The 18,569-nt window shown below is 39.0% G+C and overlaps 1 pseudogene; it reads left to right on the top strand.

Moving 5' to 3' along the window:
- Window positions 1-744, top strand: part of LOC102977498 (DDB1- and CUL4-associated factor 16-like) — a 6,722-nt pseudogene extending 5,978 nt beyond the window's left edge.
- Window positions 745-18,569: the final 17,825 nt, after the last annotated feature.

The following is an 18,569-nucleotide window of genomic DNA, read 5'->3' as shown; positions in this document are numbered from 1 at the left end:
GATCTTTGTTAAACATTTCTTGCATCTTCTCGATCTTTGCCTCCATTCTTTTTCTGAGGTCCTGGATCATCTTCACTATCATTATTCTGAATTCTTTTTCTGGAAGGTTGCCTATCTCCACTTCATTTAATTGTTTTATCTTGTTCCTTCATCTGGTACATAGCCCTCTGCCTTTTCATCTCGTCTATCTTTCTATGAATGTGGTTTTTGTTCCACAGGCTGCAGGATTGCAGTTCTTCTTGCTTCTCAAGTCCCATTTTTTCAAAAGCCCCTTATGAGTCCCAGCCGGCTTTCTAGAGATCATGCTACTCTAAATGGAGCACTGCAATTTGCCACAAAAGAGTTAAGCCGAACATTGAGTAGAGCCACTCTCATACCTGAGTACCTAAAATAAATTCCCAATTCATGTGTTTCTGGTTGTTGCTGTGGCTGGTTTACTAAAACAGTTAAGGAAACAACCCGCACTGAACCCATCAGCACTACTTACTCCTATGCTGACTTCCAAAAGGCAGTTTAACAAACCCCTAACTGCATCACTATAAAGATCCACTATTCCTTCTCATATCTCTTGTGTTGCCAGTTGAGAAAGGAATACAGTTACACAGCCCACAGTTGAGAAACTAATGTCTTCTTAACCCAACTATGCCCTGCCCTGATATGCCAAAATACAATCAAGTACTGAATATATACCCAAGAGTCCTGTAACTCGACTACAGAAGATGTGCATTGTGAGCATTCCCTTCGAAAGACCCTGTGGTCTTTCTCACTTTAGTGAGAACTTCAGTAGAGAATTAGTCAATAGGGACCTTATTACAAATGATAATTGAACTATTCTCCACACTCAGTTCTCCCCGTAATTTACTCTGCCTGTCTAATGGACTTAACTAGATACCTAATTTTTAGTGGGAAGGAAAAGGAGGCCACTACCCCATTTTTTACCCAAACTTCAGAATAACCATTGTGGAAAGTGGTAAGTTAGCTACTCACAAAATCACCTTTCTGATCATACTTTTCTCTGATATTCATTTCTAGGGAAGCAGTTGAATTAAATTGAATAATTAGATAAAAGAAAATGGTGGGAATATGGATTTATCTCCCAGCTTTTATATTGATAGGCCTACATATAGCACCCTTTAGGAGTTCCTATTTTGGGGGGAGGGAGTGCAGTAGTGTAGTTGTAGCCTACACTCTTCCAGAACTATTATGGGACCTGAAATTACAGCGTAAACATTTTATAGGCTCCCACCAGGCTGTCTCTAGCTAAACTCATTTACAAGATCATACGTGGGGATTAAACAGACACCTGTTCTGGAGGGAATATATTTCCTGCATCTTGGCATCCAGACTTTACCAAGAGCAAATAAAACACATTCCAAAGGAACACTGGGAAAGAATTAAGAGAGCATTTATGCTAGTGGATTAAAGTATTTCATCTGTATAATGTCTCCTGGAGCAGTACTTCAGGCACTTTCCACATCCATGGCAAACTTTTCAGGAACGCTTCTAACTGTACAGAACTTTACTGCAGAAAATCTCAGTCTAATACAGTCTGAAGTTAAAGAGTTTTTTAGCATCATTGTTTTTCTACATCTAGCTTTAGATTTTTTTCTGGTTGCATAGAAAGCATATGTACCCTTGTAAATGCGTCTTGCTGTGTTTATTTAGATGAGTCAAGACATAGAAGTCAACATACATAAAATGCGTGAGACCAGTAAGTCTTTCACATATCCGCAATATAGCGTGAAACCTGTATGTGATCCTGGTTGACTGGGCATCTAAAGGGAATCAGAAAATATATTGTTAAAGATATAGCATATATCCTTCCTTGTTTTAGTTTTGCTTTTTCTTTTCTCCATAATTAAGTGCTGTATACAAAGTGGCATCAAAAAATTGAAGCATTAATGGAAACACAAATTCTATAAATGTATAGCAACTTTAAGGAGAGAGAAGAATGGTTATAACCTAATGAGTAATTTCTGTTGAGCCTTAGTTGTCTCATCTTAAGGAAAAAGGAGGGAATTGTAGGTAGAAAAAATATTTGTTAATGGAAAATTACTGAACTGAAACCGTACAATGTTAGTGTAACGGAATGTATCAGTAACTGTTCCTATGTAGATGTTCTATGAAATTGGTTTTTAAAATGTTAAAAAAATTAAGATTATATAAGTGTAATCTCTCAGTTATTGCTCCTTCCCAAGTCCCTTCTGGCTTGCACCTTGAGGAAGCCTGCTTCCCATGTCCCTACCTCCCCGAGATATTGTCCTTGTGTCACCACCACTGCTGCCAGCACCACCACTGCCATCCTTTCTGCAGTGCTGCAGCCACTGGCCCAAGGCTGCTCCAGGTCAGGTAGCTTCTCACTGCAGCTCTGGCAGCCTTGAAGAGCTCTCTCTTGCTGCTTCTCCTCTGGGTGCTTCAATGATGGCCCTGCTTCTACTGCTTCCTACTGCTCTCTCTATAGAGCTGCAGAGAAACCTGCAGGAGCTGTACTGCCAGAACACTCAGTGCCTCTCACCTACCCTTGTCCCCTGGGGTCAGGTCTGCTTCTCCTCCAGCCAGATTTTCTCACTGTCTGCTGCTACTGGTCAGAGGATTGATTTCCCCCTGGTGGTAGTTTTTGTTGAACGAGGAGTCATTAAATTGCCAAGTATTTGCTAAGAACTTGTTCTGTGTATAGAATCTTATTAATTGTCGAGAAATGAGTGAAAAGAACTGAACAAACATACAAATTAATTATTTAAAACCAAATATTTTGTTTGATGAGTCTTCTGCTTTTTTTAAAAAAAGTTGAAATCTACTGGATTCTGTAGATGTACTTCAGCCTATCTGTAAAGTTCATTTATCAATTTGACAAACATATATGGAGCACATGCAATGTGCCATGTTCTGTCCCCAGTGCTAGGAATACAAGGTGGGCAAGATGCCTGCTCTCATGGAGCTTCCAATAAACAAGCAAGCTAACAACAGTTACTGATAAATACAATATCAGACAGTGGGTAAGTGATCAGAAGAAAATAAAGCAGACTAATAGGATAGAAACTAATGGGAGGAAAACTTTGAATAAGGGGCAGAAAGAAGGTCTTGAGAAGGTGACATCCGGGCTTAATCATGGGAATATCTAGGGGAAAAAAACCCAGACAGGAGGAACAGCAAAGTTACAGGAAAGTAATGATACAGGAAGTGAATGACAGGAGATGAAGTCAGACAGATGAGCCCAGATCAGGTAGGGCTTACAAAACCATGGTAAGGAATTTCAATTTGATTCTAAATACAGTGGAAAGCATTGGAAGATCAAAAGGGAATGATTTTCTGTGATTACTTTGTTAAAAGATCACATTGGCTGCTGTGTAGACACTGGATTGTAGGGGAGCAAGAGTGTAAGACTCTAAGACCCATTAGGAGCTATTGTAACCTAAATAAGAAATGATGGTTCTATAACTCTATGAAATAAATGTGGGTTCTATTAGATAATGCCCTCTGCCGATAGCCCACTATACAAGGTATTGGATCTACTTACTGTGTAACAAAAGTATCTGACTGGGTCACTGGCCTCAAAGATCTTTTATAATTTAATGGAGGTGACAGGTAAAATTAAAGAGGACAAAGAAAAGAGATACCTTGTTGAGGCAATAAAAACTTGGCAAAGGTTAACAGGCTCTCAACAACAGTCTTCAGCTAGGGCAAAATTTTATGGGTCACCCTACCCTGAATCACCAGTGTTACAGAAGAACCAAAAAAACCATCACCCAGACCTTGAATCACAGTAAATAACCAAGCAAATTACAAGCAAATATAAACATAATTTTCAACATTTACTGAGAACTTAGAATATTCCAGGCACTGTACTAATGCTCTACATGAATCATTTAATACCCCAGAACAATGGGGAATCGTGATTATCATCCCCATTTTCTAGATAAAAAACCATGTCTGTGGACACGGTAACTTGTCTAATGCTTCACACAGCTAACAACCTCTAGAGCCCAGCCTCAAATTCTAATTAGTCTGACCCCAAATCCAAGCTTTATAAGGATGAGGCCAGTGTTTCCCAGTTGCCTGATGATAAGAATTAGCTTGTGGGAGTTCCCTGGTGGCCTAATGGTTAGGATTCTAGGCTTTCACTGCCATGGCTGGGGTTCAATCCCTGGTCAGGGAACTGAGATTCTGCAAGCTGCTCGGCACAGCCAAAAAAAAAAAAAAAAAAAAAAAGAATTAGCTTGTTAAAAATACAAATACCTGTACCCATCCCCCATCCCATGCCAAAAGAATCAGAATCTCCAGGGAGAGGTCTGGAGTTTTTTTTTTTTTTAACATCTTTATTGGCGTATAATTGCTTTACAATGATGTGTTAGTTTCTGCTGTATAACAAAGTGAATCAGCTACGTAAATATACATATATCCCTATATCTCCTCCCTCTTGCGTCTCCCTCCCACATTCCCTATCCCTCTGCTCTACGTAGTTGCAAAGCACTGAGCTGATCTCCCTGTGCTATGCTGCTGCTTCCCACTAGCTAACTATTATACATTTGGTAGTGTATATATGTCAGTGCTACTCTCACTTTGCGCCACCTTCCCCTCCCCACCCCCCGCCATGTCCTCAAGTCCATTCTCTATGTCTGCATCTTTATTTCTGACCTGCCACTAGGTTCATCAGTACCATTTGTTTTAGGTTCAATTTACATGCATTAGCATATGGTATTTTTCTCTTTCTGACTTCACTCTGTATGACAGACTCTAGGTCCATCCAACTCAGTACAAATAACTCAGTTTTGTTCCTTTCTGTGGCTGAGTAATATTCCATTGTATATATATGTGCCAAATCTTTATCCATTCATCGGTCAATGGACATTTAAGTTGGTTACATGTCCTGGCTATTGAAAATAGTGCTGGAATTATGGTTTTCTCTGGGTATATGCCCAGTAGTGGGATTGCTGGGTCATATGGTAGTTCTATTTTTAGTTTTTTAAGGAACCTCCATACTGTTCTCCACAGTGGCTGTATCAATTTACATTCCCACCGAATTTTTAACAATCTTATTATCCCTCCAAATTATTATTATCTTATTCTTAATAACATAATCGTTCTAATTATATAGGCTACACAGGAACAGACCATACCTAGCATAAAAGAATACAGATAAATGGAGAATACAATATAAAGGAAAAATCAAGGCATGTGGCATTTATCAGAGACTCCCTGGAAGAAGTAGGTTTTGAGCTGGATTTTGAAAGGAATGCAGAAAGAAAGAGAGAGGAAGGAAGGAAGGAAGGAAGGATGGAAGGAAGGAAGGAAGGAAGGAAGGAAGGAAGGAAGGAAGGAAAGAAGGAAGGAAGGAAGGGAGGGAGAGAGAAAGAAAGGAAGAAAGGAATCATTGCAGAAAAAGAAATGCATGAAAGAGACAGGAAGGAGAGAACTGGGTGTGTAGGGTGTATAGGAATTGATGTCCCAAAAGGGAGGAGGTGACTTGATTTAGTACACACTCTACCATTCAGTTCTTGTATAGGTTCAAGTAGGTTTAGAGTATTCATAGGTTACTGAAGCTGCCTAGATCCTTGGCCTGATCTTGGCCAAAATTGTCCTAGAAAATCCATCCTTGAAACAGTTCTCTATTACTCATTCTCTTGGACTAAAAGGTCAGAAAGAATCTTATTTTGAAAATTTTTTTCTTTTTAAAACTGAACTTGTTTACCTGACTTCCTATAACAGACAAATGATCCCAGAAGACAGCCTTACTTGGAATATAATAATAGGAAAATTTCTTTTACTGATTCACAGACATTCTTAAGTACATTTTCAACTGGATGCCACAGAAGCCATGTCCTAAATTTTTCTGCAGCATTTCTTTTAATAGGCTGCAACTCAATCAACAGATGTTCATTGAGGTCTGACTTTATATTAGACACTGTGAGTAGTATGGGGTAGACGACAATGAATAAACTGTGGCTTTTGATCATGAGGGTTCAGAACCCAGTGGGAGGAGACGGACAACCAAATATGTCATTCCATTACAAGTCCTAGGATGGAGGTTTGTATAAACGGCCAGACACTCCAAAGAGGGAGCGCTGGCTCTGCCTACGGGAGTTTGAGAAGGTGAATGGCCTTGCTTGCTGGGTTTTGAAAGACTCACAGGACTTCAATGGGAAAAGGATGGAGAAAGTATTCTAGATCAAGAAGACAGAATAAAGAATGATACAGAGACCAATATGAAAGAGTGAGTGTGGAGGAGTCGTACACTGTAGCCCAAATTTTTTTCAGCCTGCGGTGTTTTAAAGAAAATTACTTGTCAGTGCTTAAAATGAGAATTTGTATACAAACCATTATTTTTGACTTATTGTCCAAGACAAAGATTTAGCAACACTGGGCCCACATTCAACTGATCCTGAGTAATATTGCCCCTTGAGAGGAGGATCCTGCTCCCTAGTCACACCCAAATACACATCTCCTAAAAATACGAATTTTCTTCTGTAACACCACAATTCATTATCATATCTAAGAACGTTGATATTAGTTTCTTAATATCATATGTCATATCATTTAATATATGGCTCATATTCACATTTTCTCCACTTGTTCCCAAAATGGTTTTTAGCTGTTTTTGTCAGGCCAAGAGTCAATCAAGGTTCATATACTGTATTTGGTTGTTATGTCTCTTTATCTCTTTTCATCTAGAGCAGTTCCCTGCCCCCTACTCTTTCTTCACTGATGATAGTGACTTTTGGAAGAATCCAAAAAAGTTGTCGTATAGAATATTTCACATTTGGGATTCCTCCATAGGTTTCCTTGTAATTTGATTGTTCTCTTATGCCCTGTAATTCCTATATATTTGAAGTTAGGTCCAAAGGCTTAATTAGATTCAGGTTGAACACTTTTGGCAAGAGTAGTTCATAAACAATTCTGTGGATTTCATCTGCATCACATCAGGAGAAACATAATGCAAGATTATAGCATATTATCAATGCTTTTAGGTCGATCACTTGGTCAAAGTGGTGACTACCAGATCTCTCCCTTCTGCTCTTTGCAATTAGTAAGTAATATGTGTGGTGATATTTGTTACTGTGTGACTATCCTGTTCCGCAATAAACTTTCACCACTGACGATCCTTGCCTGAATCAATTCTTTCATTGGGGGTTGCAAAATAATGACTTTCAAATAGTATCGCTCTTTTTTTGTCATTCTTTTCTAAAGATGAGTTTTCCCACATTAACTAGGATAATATAAAATTCCTCATAAAAAGTACAGTAAATGTTTACTTCTTTCCATTTTACTACCAATTTCAGAGTAAGGATTTATTGAGTAGTCATCTCTAATGATCCAAATGATTTTTTTCTCCTTTCCTTCATTTTTTTGGGGTATCACTATGGACTAATAGATTTTTATGTATTCAATGTTTTACAATCAATTATACTTCAAATTGTTCAAAATTTGTGTAGTGGAAATCCTTTCAAACTAGTTCCTGGGTCCTTTTAACATGCCCCCATAAATCACTGAGCACTTCCTTGGTTTCTGATACAAGATATGCTAAACTCACCTTATTGTTTCACTGCCCAACACCTAGAATCAGCTATTTCTCCAAAGACCATTATTCTTTTTGTAGCTAATGATGAATAGAAACCAAAATCTGGATTCTGGATGCGCTTATTGCTAGGGAGATATCATAGCTTCTATGTTCTTTCAGTGGACAGAGCTAGAATAGATAGGTAGATACATAAATACATAGATATTTTTAATACATTAGTCCATATTGATATTTGTACTTCATTAGTCCATACTGATATTTGTAATTCAAGTTTAATATTATAGATTAATATTACAAGTCTTTTCCTATTAGATGTTTTAAAGGAAGAATGAACAGAAGTGGGTAATGAGTTGGATGTATGAGGCAAGGAAAAGATCAAGTATGACTCCTAAGTTCCTAGCTTGAGAACATGAACCTAGATGAATGGGCATGCTGCTGCATTTTACCAAGAGAGGAAGTAAGAAAAAGAAGAAAAATTCATGGGGTATTGGTGAGGGGTGAGAAATCAGTTATATATGGTTCAGTTTTTTATTTTATTAGCTATAAAATTAAATTACTTAAGAACTGACACCCACAGGTGAGGCAGTGACAAGGATTTTATGTAGGTGTAGAAATGTAAGCTATATAAAAAAATACCAGTCAAGATTCACTAATATTGGGTACTCTTCAAACACTGTTAACATCTGTGAAATCCCTGTACTCCAGTATGTGGATGAAGCTTGATACCTGAGTATGACTTCCTAGGGCAAGAAAATCTAGCTCAGGCAAAGGAGGAAAGAAAATTTAAAATGAAGGTAAAGATCGTCTGAGAAGTAATGGAAAAACCTAAAAACAGCCCTGGATTTAAAACATGGTATACTAATTTGCGAGGGCTGCCATAACAAAATACCAAAGATAGGTTGACTTAAGCAACAGAATTTTATTTTCTCACAGTTCTGGGGTCTGGAAGTCCAAGATCAAGGTGTTAACAGGTTTGTTTTCTCCTGAGGCCTCTCTTCTTGGCTTGCTGATGGCCACCTTCTCTCTATGCCCTCACACGGCCGTCCTTCCAACTGTGTTTCTGTGTCCTAATCTCCTCTTCTTATTAGGACACCTGTTATATTGGATTAGGGCCCACCAATATGACCTCATTTTATCTTAATTACCCCCTTTAAATGTCCCATCTCCAAATACAGTCACATGGTGAGGTATTAGGGTTATGACTTCAACATATGAATTTTGTGGGGACACAATTCAGCCAAAAACACATGAGATAGGAAAAAGCTATGTGATAGAATGAAGATACATGCTTGAGAAAGTTAGCAAGTCTTCTCGATTGCTGGGTCTCATTTCCAACTGGACAAAGACAGTTTGGTAGCAATATTGCTATACAATGGCTTGAGCAAATTTGAGATGATGATTAACTGATGAGCCACACATTCATCCACATCATGATGGTCAAAGGTGAATATACACAGAGAAAATTAGAGACAGCAGAATATATCCACCCCATTTCCGCCTAAATTTTCTAGGCTTTGAACTTGAGTCATTATGTTTAGCTTGCTCTCTGCCTGGGGCAGGTGGTGGGGGGGCGGTGGTGGTGGCATTTAATCATTGCTTTTTTCTTCTTTTTTCAGGACAAAGTAGCCCTGTGCCAACTGACTCATTTGATACCAGCCTTAACTGTCACAAATGATATGGGAGCAGCAGATTTCATCTATCTTAGTATAGGGAAAATTAAAAAAGAGGAAATCAAGGTTTTTTTTTAAGAATGCTAGAAGTTTGGCACTTTTACAGACGGAAAAAAAAAGATAAGGGAGGGGCTGGTGAACCGACTTGCCTGGGGACTTGCTCAGTTAGTTAAGGACACAGCTGAGACTCCCTCTTTTGACTCCTATCCCAGTATTCTTTCTACTTCATCACAACTAAGTAGCTCTGTGTTTAACTTTTTTCTGTTAAAAATGTTCTTGGAAGTATTGCTTACAAATGATTTTGAAATGCCAAAGAACATTCTGATATAGTGGTTAAGAGTACAGACTGGTCAAACAAGCTTGTGTTTCAATCTCAGCTTTATCATTTACTATCACACAGCCTGGATCAGATTGCCTAACTTCTTAAAGCCTCGATTTCCTCAACAGTGGAATGGGGATAATAGTAGCACCTACCTCACAGAATGGCCCTGAAGACTTTAAGTTAAAGCATTTTTTAAAAAAATTAATAGTATCAGGCACATGGTAAAGGTTCAATAAATAGGAGGTATTATTATTCATTATAATACCCAAAATTTAATCAGAATTCAAAGTTTCCAGTCTGGTTTCCTAGGTAAAATGAAGCAAAAATAAATAAATAAGTAAACAAACAAACATCATTAGTTAGACATCTTTCCATTTCACAGCCATGAGGATGTTTATTACAATGTCCCAGGATCTAGCAGTTGAGCAAAAGAGAGAAAAACAAGCAGAACAATTGAGTCAAAGTTTTCATAACTCTAAAGATGGAAAAATCACAGCATAAGGAGAGAACCAAAATCTCTGAGGCAGTAGAGTGAGAGATAAAGAAGTTCTAGAACAAAGAAAGAGCCTGGGAAAAAAGGATGCTATCAGATCTACAAGCACAGCAAAAGCATTGGTGTAAGCCAGGAGTGAAGGAGACCGCTTTCCAGATAAATGAGTGGGGTTAAAGTGCCCAAAGAAAGTAAAAGTTGTTTCCAGCAATGTGGAGGTTGTTTTGATGTAGAGTCACGTGAGGAAATGGCCATTAAATCTTATCGGGCCTGCTTTGGTGGCTCCCATAAAATGCCAGCTAGTCACAGAACCCATACACATGAGCTGGTTGCTATGTTAGTTTTCTTTAACCAGTGATTTCTTCCATAAGTTGAGTTCCAGGGCCCTGCTGAGAAGACTATCATTCAAAATTAATGAAATGCTATTAGTATTTTAAAGTACCTATTGTGCACGTGAGAAAATCTAGCCTCAGTTGAAGTAATAGAGTATTTTAGAATGTATGTGTAGCACAAGGGATCCTTACTGAAAAGGCTATTTATTTTTGCCAGTCATTATTGCCTCAAAGGCTAAAAAGCAAGACTCACAAGTAAAAGCACAAAGTGAATCTGTTCACATTGCACAGAGAGAAGCCAGAGGAACTCTTCTGGAACAGATGTCTGCAAGTCCTCCAGTTAAAATAAAGGAGAAAGGCACTTTCAGTTACGTGATCATTTCAGTTCTTTTCTTTGCTGAAATGGTCACCAATAACCCAGATCCATCCATACTTTTTGTTAATTCTTTCCCTGCTGATTTCAATTCTAGTCTAAGAGCTTCATTGGGAACATTTTGCCAGGCAATTTGGCAGTATTTATAAAAATACTTAATGTGATTTTCCTCTAACCCAATAATTTCACTTTTAGGAAATTTTCCTGTAGAAATTCTAGCTAAAGTATTTGAAGATATAGATATCAGGAAAGCTACTGTCCCATGATCTGACATACTGTAAACTGAAAGCAATCTAAATGCCCATCAATATGGACTGGCTAATAAATAATGATTTAGCTGTACACACATCCTGGAGTCAGACCACCTGAGTCCGAGTTCCCATTTCACTGTAAATTTCTCATTGTGGTTCCTTGTATTTGTTTTCTATCACTGCCATCATAACAAATTACCACAATTTTAGAGATGTAAACCAACCCAAATTTATAATCTTACAGTTTGGTAGGTCAGAAGTCTGGTATGGGTCTCACTGGACTGAAACCAATGTGTTGGCAGTGCTCGGGTCCTTCTTTCAGAGTCCAGGAGAGAACCCCTTTCCTTGCTCCTTCAGGTGTTGACAGACTTCAGTTCCACGTGGTTGTAGGACCGAGGGCTCTGTTTCCTTGCTGGATGTTAGCTGAGGTCAGCCCTTAGCTCCTAAAATCCTCTTGCTGGTCCCTGCATGTAGACCCCTACGTCTCAAAAACAGCAACAGAGTACTGAATCCCTCTCACACTGTCATCTCTCTGACCCTACTTCTAAGGTTGTCTCTCTCTCTAACCCAGACAAAAAAGGTTCTACTTTTAAGGACTCAAGTGATTAGATTGGGCCTACCCAGGTGATTCAGAATAATCTCCCCATCTCAAGGTCTTAACCTTTAAACCATCTGCAAAATCCCTTTTGCCCTGTACGGTAATACATTCACAGGTTCCAGGGATTTAAACGAGGACATCTTTGGGGGGCATTATTTTACCTACAACTCCCCTCTAAGCCTCAGGTTCCTTATTTTCAAAATGGAGCTTCTTCCACATATGGTTCTTGTAAACTATAGATGAGAGAAACTCTTGGCACAAAGTAATCACTCAGTAAATGTTGGTCATCATCATCATTACTATGTAGCCATTAAGAAAAAGAGACAGAACCATATTACTGTCATAGAAAAATGTTCAAAAGATATATTTGAGAAGAGTAAGCTATAGAAGAGTGTGTATAGTATAACCATTTTTCTTAGAAAGAAAAAGGAAAAAAGATATGTGTATTTGTATAGGGAATAAAATGTCTGGATGAATACCAAGAGACTAAGATTGAGAAGGTGAGTACAGACTTGGAATTTTTCTAATGATGCACATTTTAAAATTTAAAGTGGTAACCACATTAGGGAGATAGAGTGTTTATTGTCCAAAACAGTGTGGAAAGAAACAAACAAACAAATACAGAAATGAATATTTGTAAAATAACAAGAAAGAAGAAAAAAAAGCATTGAAAAATGTTGGTAAGTAAAAAATTCCAATCCCAAACATGTCAATAATCACAATAAACATGAATAGATTACATCTGTTTAATAAAATACGGAGATTCTTAGATTGGAAAAAATAACAAAATCCGGATATGTGAAGATATCTTTTAGGTAAAATTTTAAAACACAAACATTAATAAATATATTAAGTATGGAAAACTACATATTTAGTAAAAGCATAGGAACAGAGATGGGAAGTAAAAGCACCAATTTCAGGACTATGGTTGCCTCTAGGAAGAAAAGAAAGGAAACAGTATAAGAGAGGGTTACAAAAGGGATATCAATTATATCTTTCATACTTTATTTCTTTCTAACAAAAATAAAATATCTAGAACATATATGACAGGATATTTACCTTTTAAAATTCTGGTTTTTTTATATTCTGTACTTTTCTGTGCATATAAAATATATATTTTTAAATTTTTATAGAACTGTACTGAGAAGTTAGAAATAGAGATTATGTCCTGATGCAACAAGTACTTTGGGTTCTAGAAAAAAATTCTGAAATTTTAGAGGTAAACATAAAATTAGGACAGACAGATAAAAATGTGTTTCCACTTTCTGTCCATCAGTTTGGGTCACCATCTATTGAACACTTACACTAGGTTAAGGATGATACTGTTTGAAAATGCCTAAAATATGTACATTAACATGTTCAAGAAGGCTTAAACAGAAACTTGTATGCAAGTTTTAATAGTTCATAAATGTTGTCAAGAAACAAAGAAACAATTGGAATAGTGATTAAATTTATCAGAGAAATTTAATTTTGAGCCAGATTCTGAAGCAGGAGAGGTTCAGGTATTTCTAAGACGGAACAATTCAGAGAGGAAAATGGACTGTGCCATGGCACAAAGGGACCTCATCAACAGAACACAGGGGACAGTAGTAGATGAGGGTGGTTGGAGCAGAATTTCCTTCCCGAAATTCTGAAGAGCTATGGAAACAGACATAAGTACTTACATGGACACAAGCACAGAAAAATGTCAATATACAATTAAATAGAAGATTTAGACTACTGGAAGAATAGATCTGACATCACAGATTTTACATGGACTATAAAAATCACCTTCTTCCCTATATTTTTGCTGGCTCCAATGGAGCCATAATTTTTTACTTTGTGTAAAGCATAAAGAAGGTATTTATGAACTGCTTTTCAAGAGAAAGGAGAAGACTTCCCTGGTGGCGCAGTCAGTGGTTAAGAATTCTCCTGTGAATGCAGGGAACACGGGTTTGAGCCCCGGTGCAGGAAGACCCCACATGCCGCGGAGCAACTAAACCTCTGCGCCGCAACTACCGAGCCTGCGCTCTAGAGCCCGCGAACCACAACTATTGAGCCCGCGTGCCACAACTCCTGAAGCCTGTGCGCCTAGAGCCCGTGCTCTACAACAAGAGAAGCCACCGCAGTGAGAACCCCTCGCACCGCAAGGAAGGTAGCCCCCGCTCGCCGCAATTAGAGAAAGCCCGCGCGCAGCAACGAAGACCCAACACAGCCAAAAATAAATAAATAAATACATTTAAAAAAACAAAAGGGTTGACTGATATTCTTAAGAAAAGAAAAAGGGGAAATGCTGATGGAGAACCATGGAGGAGCCTCGGTTGGTTTTCTGTTGGAATTACCTCTCTAAGGTTAAATACATTATTTAATAGATTAACACACACAAATATCCTCCCCCCAAAAAGTAAACTCTATTTTGAAAATATTCCACCTCACACCATCAGAATATTCTAATGTTGGGCTAAATTTCTCTTTCTGCTTTCAAATTAATTTGCGTGAAAGGCTCAGCCTAAGTTGTACTGGGAGGATGTAGGTGGCCATGACCACGCACTGGAAACTTGAGTCAGTCCAGATCTTGTGGCTTACAGCACAGGTCCTGCTGCCTCTGCCTCCTCATCCTGATATGGTTGCCAGAGTGAACTAACACACACTTTCTGTCTGTCTGTCTCTCTCTCTCTCTCTTTCTCCCACTCTCTCTGTTGCCCCCCACCCCCTTCCAGGCCAATCTGAGCAGATCCTCACCAACCTTAGCATCTTCCCCAGGTAGCCTCACACTGATGTGTCTCTGTGAGTTGTGAGGTGGGTCACAGGCCACATGTCACTGACAATAAAGCCCCAAAGATTCCAAGGACCCACTTTTCTCAGCCCTGTGTCTAGAGCACCCTCCCCCATCACTCAGTCACCGGCTCTGCTGCCTGGCAAACTCCTGCTCCTGCACGTCTCAGTTCAGATGCTCTCCTCCCTGTGACCCCACACCCTGACTTCCCCAGCCAGCTCAAATCTTCTCCTAAAGCCTTGCTGCACTTTGTATAGACTCCCACGTAAGACTTGTCTTGTTTGATGGCAGTTATTTATACAACTGTCTCCCACTCCATTGTAAGCTCCTTGAGGACAGAGACCATGCCTTGGTTCTTTTTATATTGCCAGTAAATAGCAGCTTCCAGGACATTCTAGGCACACAGTGAACATTAATGGATGTTGAATGAATAAATAAGTACTACCACTGATATAGGGGCAAGAGAGTCCCCAGTTAATTAGATCAATGCCTCTTCCCCTCCCCCATTCCTGCTATGTATGGCAGCAGGGAAAAATCCTTGTCCCTTATTACGTCAAACAACACTGTCCCATGAAGTCTCTGCGTTTTGGGAGTAAAGGTTGAAGGAAATGATTTTCCTTTATAAAATTAAAGACTTTGATTATTGGCAAAGAGGAGATTCTAGATTCATTAGAGGACAGTGGCCCAGCAATTCTTACTATGTTCCTGTAACTAATTAGAGATAGGTAATTTTAAAAATTAGTATCTACAAAAATCGACCACAAACCAATAAGGATGATGAGTTGAATCATAAAAATCCCATTCTATTTATATTTCCCCACACACACTCAGTGCATTTATTCTAAATGGAAAAGTACAAATAGTGGGAAAAAAAACATTTAAACTACAGAAACACGAAACTCCAGATGCCTATCCTGCCTAAAGGGCAGAATTTAATTCTGTGCTAAACTACTGTATGTGGGATTAAGGGGCGTGGTTAACCAGACATTTGAGAACAAGTAATTACCACTGAATCTCTCTATCACATATTTGTCTCACACATAATTTATACAACAAGCCCACAGAAGGGAAAAATAAAATGCTGTTTGAAATATTTTTTTCCAGCCACAAATTTTTCAGGCTTACTTTTTTCTCCTCATCAAACATTATTTACGTCTATGGTCTTGGGTTGGATAGTGGGATATTTTCTTTCTGATACATAGGGGCAAAGAAATAATATCTCTAACCTGTTATTCTTGCCTGTGTCCTTCTGGCCAATCTCAGGCATCTGAATATGGATATGCAGAGTCCCTGCAGTTGGTTTATGTAATGCTTTCAGAGTGGAATAAACTTGCAAGGGAACACTTTTATTTATTCACCTATTTGTTCACTCAACAAATATTTATGACGCACCTCTGTGCCCAGAATTGACACTGGGATATCCAGATACCAGTGGACAAGACAGGGTTTCCACCCTTGATGAGTTCACAGTCTAGAAGCAGAGATGATTAAACCAACAATTACAATGTAGAATGATAAGCCAGGATAGGAGGGTACACAAGGAGTTGTAGGGATCTGACACCTGTCTGAGATGGTCAGGGAGGGCTTCCAGCAAGAGATGTCATCTAAGTTGCATCTTGACTGACCTGTAGGGCCCAGACAATCGAAGGAGAGTAGGGAAGAGGAAAATTCAAAGCTAAGGGAAGAGCAGGGAGAGATCGGAGTATGAGAGAAAAAGTGGGAGTAGGTGAGGCAGGGTGGTGCTTACTGATGGAGCAGACTCTTACAAAGCTATGGAGTCTGAGTCATGAAGTAAACATTTTCTGTGCTCACAAGCCAAGCAACAGCTTCTGTGGCCCTCCTCTCCCTCTCTACCTGGGACACTTTCAATGAAAAGGAAAGTGGAGAGGTATTTGAGAGAGACATAAAGCCTCTGGGCAGCAGCATCTTGGCTGGACTGCTTCCGGCATTTGCTCTTGTTTTACAGTTTGCACAAAGCAGGGAGATATATGCCATCAAACCATAACTCATCTGCAACTCCAGCCCAGTTCCGGCTGCCATGCAGTATTTGGCAAGAGCCTGACCTGGGGCAAAGGATTTAACATCATCGTGCCTCAGTGCCTTGTCTTTAGAACAGATTGCAGCAAGAATTTAATAAGTGAGTGCATGTAAAGTGCTCAGAACAGAGCCTGGCACAAAGCAAACGCCCAGTAAGTATTAGACATAATTATTTTACTCTGCATATGGGACATGCCGATGAAGCTAGTTGGCCAGTTATTTAAATAACTGGTAGGTCATTTATAGGAACTGGGCTCAGGAGTAAAGTTATTGTTGTTCAGTGTCTTTGGCACTAACAGGAGACTAGGAAAGTTAACCCTGTGAACATAAAAGCTGAACTTCGGTGGTGGATTTTTTTGTTTATATCCATTCATTGAATATTCATTAGCCGTGTACTTATCGAGTGTCTACTGAATGTCAAGCCTGAGGGTCAAATATACCTGAGATGGACTGACAATCTATTATTCATTCAACACATGCTTAGAGGTACCGGAAAGTGTGAGTCACTGCTGAGGATAAAATTGATTCATTAGACCCTCCAGCAGAAGGTGATACATACTACAAAGAGACAGGGACAATAATAATCAGTGCTTGCTTTACACCAGGCTCTGTGCTGAGTACCTTACCTAGATTATCTCAAAGTGCTGTGGGAGTTGATAGGATGGAGATATGGTTCCCAGCAGGGGAGATTAGGAAAGACTTCATGGAAGTGGAGGTATTAGAACAGAATCTTAGAAAATACTTCACTTCTGGAGCATTTTGCTCAACAGTGGTTTAACAGCAGACAGGTCCAATGGCTTTTTCTAAAGCTGCCTCTTGGTATAAAGGCTATTTTAAAGGAAATAGCCAATAAAAGGGGATGGTTTCTACTAAAAACTTTCATCTGACTACAAAAGAGAACTACCACCAACCTGAGTAATTTGCTTAAAAATGAACAACTTCTCATTCCATTATCAAGCCCGAGAGTCATCTTGCCTGCATTGCAGTCCAAATTCCATCTCTCCCTGAATGCCCCTTCTTTCCCGCCAGTGACTGACTGGGAATCATGTTTGCAGCACACGCTGGGATCCTGTTCCTAATTATTGATTGTGTAATTTATTGATAAAGCAAAGCCAAATATGAGTAAGAAGGAAAGCCTAATTAGAAATAAAGCACTCAGTGTCCCAACAAGGAAAATTCCAGGGCTTCGAAAATAGAAAATCAGTGATGCATAGTTTGAGGACTTTGTCACTAAAGAAATAATCCCAGTACTTAATAAGCCAGAAAATGGATTAAGCAGATGAGGGAAAGTTATCAGTGGCAGAGAATGGGCACCTACAGAGAAATAGAATGGTTTAGGACCAAAATGACTCTTGCACACACTAAAGAATATTTAGTTGTGTCCTGAAATGAATGCTATAGAAAATCTGTATGAAAAGGAATATAAAATCAGCCGTGAAGAGAGAACATAACAGATTATGGGCTGGTACAGAAATGCTAGAGCCACTTTTTTACTGGGTTGATTAGCCCATTTAGTTAAATGGTTGATTTGTATGATTTCTTTCTTTACGGAATTGACTACTTGAGTGAATCAACCAAAGCAGTAACTTCGGTAGAGTGTGGATGCAGCTTTATTCTATTAGGCTGACCTTTAAACACAGTTGACCCTTGAACAATGTGGGTTTGTGCTGTGAAGGTCCACTTATACGTGGATCTTTTGCAATAATAAATACTACAGTACTACAGAGTCTGCAGTTGGTTGAAACTGAGAATACGGAAGAACCTCAGATACTGAGGGCTCACGATAAGTTATATGTGGATATGTGACTGCAAGGAAGATCAGCATCACTAACACCCATGTTGTTCAAGGGTCAGCTATACACAGGAAAATGTTTTTCGTAACAGAGAAGCCATCCCAGCAGCACACGTGACTACATAGCCTTCTCTGCCTACACCTATCTGAACATGTTTCGAATCAATTGACCATTTACACTTATCAGCTCATAGGACCTTTATAGGGCCCAAAACCCAGTTTTAAGTGTCAGTGAGTTGCTGAATGATCCTAACCAGATCACTTAGCCTCTGTTTTCCAATTATTGCATTGCACCACTAAAAGGATGATACACACACACACACACACACACACACACACACACACACACACACACACACCACACACACACCACATTGAGACTGATCAGGAGGCTTTCACATTTTCAAGAAACAGAGATCTGGAGACAAGCGGA

The sequence above is a fragment of the Physeter macrocephalus genome, chromosome 4 (assembly GCF_002837175.3).
Source record: "Physeter macrocephalus isolate SW-GA chromosome 4, ASM283717v5, whole genome shotgun sequence".
NCBI classification, from domain to species: Eukaryota; Metazoa; Chordata; class Mammalia; order Artiodactyla; family Physeteridae; genus Physeter; species Physeter macrocephalus.
The sequence above is the reverse complement of the archived record's forward strand: the minus strand, read 5'-3'. Positions and strand labels throughout refer to the sequence as shown.